Genomic DNA, 6,000 nt, shown 5'->3' on the forward strand with positions numbered 1-6,000 from the left:
TGGCATGGTAAAGTGTCGATAATTTTAAGGATTTTTATTTGTCATGTCATAGAAAATATTTTGAAAGTGAATGTTATGATGTGTCAGTCGTTATTCTTTTATAAGTTAAATGTATTCAAAATTGGGTTGAGAGTTTTGTCCGTGGATAGTGACACTGTTATGAGATTGATTACGATTGATCGATTGCTTAGCCTCTAGTGGCAAATATTGCATGCATTTTCATGAATAGAAATAATAAACAATGCATTAGAATAGGTAGGTCCCTGTAATAAGAGTCGATCGGAATGAAGGGCGTGAAATTTGGCCACTGGAAAATGAGGGTAAATTGGATAGGGACAGAAATTTACTCTTGCAACAGGCCACATACGGAGTACTCAACGAGTTGTTGCAATTGTTCTTAGCGTGCAGAGTGCGTGGTACTCTCTCTACATGAGGCATCAGAATTAACGTCCAATGCATTCGACCGGACGTGGTTGCGTAATCATACGTCAAGTACAGTCAAAGGACGCTCACTTTGGCTTAAGGTGCGTTTACACGGTACGATTTTCCATCCGATTTTCAATCCGATTTGATACTGTCGCCAAGGTAAATCGTACAACGTTCTGGTCACGATACGATTTTCTATCCGATTTTAGTATTTACATCATGCGAAATCAGGTGCACAGGTAAAATTCGAATGAAAATCTTAAGAAAAATCGTACCGTGTGAACGCACCTGTAGGGTCGACATTTTCCATATTTCAAAATGAACTCCACTCTGGCGTTTTATTTTACCGGCAATTCCCGAAAAAGGTCGTCAGACCAATCTCGGACTAGATGACGTCGTAATATTATTACTATATTATTATTAAGATAGTTAGAATCCGTTATTACTAATAACGGTTTCTAACTATACGACTATGCACAAAATTACCAATCAAATGAGTCACAACGAAATGTTTTGTTGCTTATTGAAGGAAACAGAATACTATTTTTGTGCGTTTATAAGAATTTTTTGCTATTTTGCAATGTATTTGGATTTTTCTCTAAATAAGAACCGCGTGAGCAACACAAACAGACATAGTAGGGTGATATGACAATGATTGGGATCCAGCAGCCAAAACTTTGTTAACATACATCACAGACATACAACACAACTGACTTAAAAATTCAAACCAACGTACAAATTAATCTAACAATGACGCCAACAAAAAAATGTGTAGAAGTTAGTAAATTTTAAATTTGACAATGACGTCAACAAAAAACATTTTTATATTTATTACGAATATATAACGTATTATCGACAAATAATATGTCATTCAGTGATTATTTATCACAAGCTAATTAGCTTTCAAGATTGTTGCCTGCCGAAGTGTACCGCTGACATTGATAAACAATCAACACAGAGCATATAGGGCACGTGATAAATTGATAGAGCAATGATATTGTTTTATTTTATTTTCCATGCATTCCCATTGGTTAATTACACTTTTCCTTAACTTTTTAAATGTTTTGCTGTATTAGATTTGTTCTTTAAGAATCAGTTATTATTATTCACCTTCTAGTGCACGTTTGTTTACATTCTTTCATCACGGTTTTCCCCCTCGTACTCACGCTGTGCGATGGTCGAAGTTCTAACGAGAGGTCTCGTAGTTAATGTCACTGCATACGGTAAAATGGCTAATAAAAGAGGGACGAAAGATACCAGAGGGACAGTCAAACTCATAGATCGAAAACAAACTGACAACGCCATGGCCAAAAATAAAAAGACAAACAGACAAATAATAGTACAGATGACACAACATAGAAAACTAAAGACTAAGCAACACGAACCCCACCAAAAACTGGGGGTGATCTCAGGTGCTCCGGAAGGGTAAGCAGATCCTGCTCCACATGTGGCACCCGTCGTGTTGCTTATGTTATTACAAATCCGGTAAATAGTCTAATAAGAGTACGGCAAGACAACAATTAAATAGAAGTACATTTATGAAGATTTTAGTAATATTAAGGATTTTCTTTTACAAGAAAGTGTACGTATACTTGTTAACTAGTACAATTTAGCCATTCAAGTATGTAAAATATATTCAACTTTTGTTTTAATTTGAAGTTTCATATGACTTTAAAGTCGACTCATACGAACATATTAGAAAAATTACAATACAAGAACCTTGGAAAGTTGCTGAATAAAGGTCAACAAATTTAACTTAGTTTGGCGTATAGTACGAAACTTTTGAAATTAGAAATGTCGCAGATATGTAATTCTCTTTTTTCCCTAATTCAAATTTTACCGAGCATTCGAACAAATCCAATTTTACTGTTTGGTTGCATAAAATGTCAGTTTTTTATTCTTTCAGCTGACTGTTTGATTGCATAAAACTCCATTTTTAATAAGTCTTTCGTTAAGTTGTTAGAACTTTCCTCAGAAATAATGTTAAACTAATTTTTCCATGAAGACAAGCAAGGTAACCTATGTTTTATATGATTTTGTTTCCGAAATCAATCTATGATAATTATATGACAATAGAATAGGAAACTGTATCAACTCTCCGACGCATGAATAATAAATAAAGTATTACAAACTGTTGCTTATATTTCAGCTTTCTTTTTGTTGCACGAAAAATGAAACCTCAAAATAATATAGTTAATTACCGTAAAAAATTTTGTAATTGATATATGTTTGCAGAATGCGCCTTTGAAATTCATCATATGTAAAGACTATCATGTTAATATCTTATAGTATAGTACATTTATGCACACAATGTTCTCGAAATTCATAAAATATTTAATCGTATTGTACAGAGGTGACGAGAGGCCATTTGCAAAGATCGTACGATTTTATTTAAAGCGTTTTAGATTTCTTTCAGGAAACGTGTTTAAAGTTTCTTTTACGTTCTAAGAATAAAATTGTATTCTTAAGTTTACATTATATTATTTTACAACTTTAAACGCCATAACAGAAAGTGTATCACTGGGGATTGGTATACATGAACTTTAATAGGGAATTTTCGTTTTTGGAATTCCCCTGTTAATCAATTACGCATCTCAATTTCTATAGTGATAGTCCTGGGTAGAACCAGCTATTTCGTATATATATATATATATATATATAAAACATGGAATGGGTGCATGGGGCGAGGGGTCATACATGATATGTCATAATCTTATTGAAAATCACAGGGGCATGTTATGTTTAGGGTACACCGACAGTGACCATTATTGGGGCTACATCCTTAAAACCAGTCGAAGACACTGGTTGTGTGTTTTTGCACATGTTCTCCATAGGATTAGGCATGACTATTCAAATGCGTAGTAGAAAGGTATCTAAAAGTCTTTGAAAAATCGTTAAATTGTTAGAACTTTCCTCAGAAATAATGTTAAACTGATTTTTTCATGAAGACAAGCAAGGTAACCTATGTTTTATATGATTTTGTTTCCGAAATCAATCTATGATAATTATATGACAATATAATGGGAAACTGTATCAACTCTCCGACGTATGAATAATAAATAAAGTATTACAAACTGTTGCTTATATTTCAGCTTTCTTTTTGTTGCACGAATAATGAAACCTCAAAATAATATAGATAATTACCGTAAAAAATTTTGAAATTGATATGTTTGCAGAATGCGCCTTTGAAATTCTTCATATGTAAAGAATATCATGTTAATATCTAATCGTATAGTACATTTATGCACACAATGTTCTCGAAATTCATAAAATATTTAATCGTATTGTACAGAGGTGACGAGAGGCCATTTGCTATTTAAAGCGTTTTAGATTTCTTTCAGGAAACGTGTTTAAAATTTCTTTTACGTTCTAAGTATAAAATTGTATTCTGAAGTTTACATTATCTTATGTTAAAACTTTAAACGCCATAACAGAAAGTGTGTCACTGGGGATTGGTATACATGAACTTTAATAGCAAATTTTAGTTTTTGGAATTCCCCTGTTAATCAATTACGCATCTCAATTTCTATAGGGATAGGACTGGGTAGAACCAGCTATTTCGTATATATATATATATATATATATATAAAACATGGAATGGGTGCATGGGGCGAGGGGTCATACATGATATGTCATAATCTTATTGAAAATCACAGGGGCATGTTATGTTTAGGGTACACCGACAGTGACCATTATTGGGGCTACATCCTTAAAACCAGTCGAAAACGCTGGTTGTATGTTTTTGCACATGTTCTCCATAGGATTAGGCATGACTTTTCAAATGCGTAGTAGAAAGATATCTTCAAGTAAATCTGAAAAGGAATGGTAATATTTACAGCATGAATGTAAATTAATGTTTAAAATGTATGAAATTGTCGAAAATGGCTGGAGGATTTTGAAAATGCATAACTTGGCCTAGGAAGAACTGAAAATCTTTGCATAAGTCAGGATGAAAATGAATATTCTGCAACATAAAATGCAGGATAGTTGAGGATACAAAAGCCCGCGGAAAAAAATAAGCATTCGTAGCAACATGTGAATATAAATTATAAATCCGGAAAAAACTACTGTAACTATTAAAGTCCGCTCAACAATGATTGATTCAAAGTTCAATGTCTTCTACTTTAAAAAGACTTTGTCACAATATAAGTACTTTTTTTGGCTAATATAGCTAATCTGTTAGCAGTAGCTTGTACTCCGGTGGTTATTTAAATCATATCTAGATGATATCAGTGGCGGATTTAAGAGGACGTACTTCCACCCCTTTCATCTGAAAAAATATAATGTTTTGGTATAAAATCGTCAAAAGAATTGGGAGAACTACGCTAAAATCCTGGATATTGCCGTACGCATTTGAAGACCCAAAACATAAAGTTATGCACAATCTGCCGCTTATCACTGACACAATTCTGTTCAATTTTCCCCGACATTTGTCGATTTTATCTAAATTATGTAGTCACTCTCCATACTCCTAAGCACATTTAGAGAAACCAATCAAAGTGCATGTCTGATCATTAAATACTCTCAGATTTTCATCTTTGAACTTTTATAATAAAAAAAAAGATATGCTTGGTAAATTCCTTAGGCAAATTTGACCTCATATGAATTTAGGTCCTTTTGGTTATTTATGCCCAAAATTCAAAATCTTTAACACGGTTAGATTCAGAACCCCAAGAATTCAATTTTTGTTAAAATCAAACTTACTTAAAGTTTAATTTTAGACACTTTGGGTTTAAATGTGGAGCAATTTAAAAACCGGGTTTCAAAATCAAAAAATCTGAATTCACGGTTAGATTCAGCATATCAATGAACCCCAAGATTTCAATTTTTGTTGAAATCAAACAAAGTTTAGTTTTGAAACCTTTGCACCTTAACGTGGACCCACTTAAAAACGGGGCCCAAGAATACAAATTCTAAATACGCAGTTAGATTCAGAATATAAAAGAACCCCAAGAATTTAAGACTTTGAATTAAACCCTATTGAAATCGGTCAAGAAATAAGCAATTTATAAAAAGTATTCTTGTTGGTCCCTTTTTCCTAAATGGTTAAGGCGATAACCCCCCAAAAAAAACCAAAATCAATCCAAACTTACTTTTCTGGTATAAAATCTTGTGGTACAATTTCAGAGAGATCCATAGACTTATACTCAAGTTATTGTCCGGAAACCAGAAAATCCTGTTATTTTTTTGTTTTTTTTTTTGTGTTTTTTTTTTTGCCCACTAATTCCTAAACGATTTAAGCCATTACCCCAAAATCAATCCCAACCTTCCTTTTAAGGTTTGGAACCTTGTGGTACAATTTAATAGAGATCCATACACCTATACTCAAGTTATTGTCTGGAAACCAAATATCTAAGGACGACGACGACAACGTCATATCATTATACGGTCGCAAAAAAATTTGCGGTCGTATCAAATCAACTGACAAAAAAGAGTTTTGCATGTAAGACATCTGACTATTTTTTTGTATATGGACGAAATCACTTACTAGTACCAAAAAATTCCGGAATTCCGAATGGCGGCGTCCCTTAGTTGCAGACAGGTAAACCATGAATTTTACCCACTAAAAAAATA

This window comes from Mytilus californianus, unplaced genomic scaffold (assembly GCF_021869535.1).
Source record: "Mytilus californianus isolate M0D057914Y unplaced genomic scaffold, xbMytCali1.0.p SCAF_13, whole genome shotgun sequence".
Classification (NCBI taxonomy): Eukaryota; Metazoa; Mollusca; class Bivalvia; order Mytilida; family Mytilidae; genus Mytilus; species Mytilus californianus.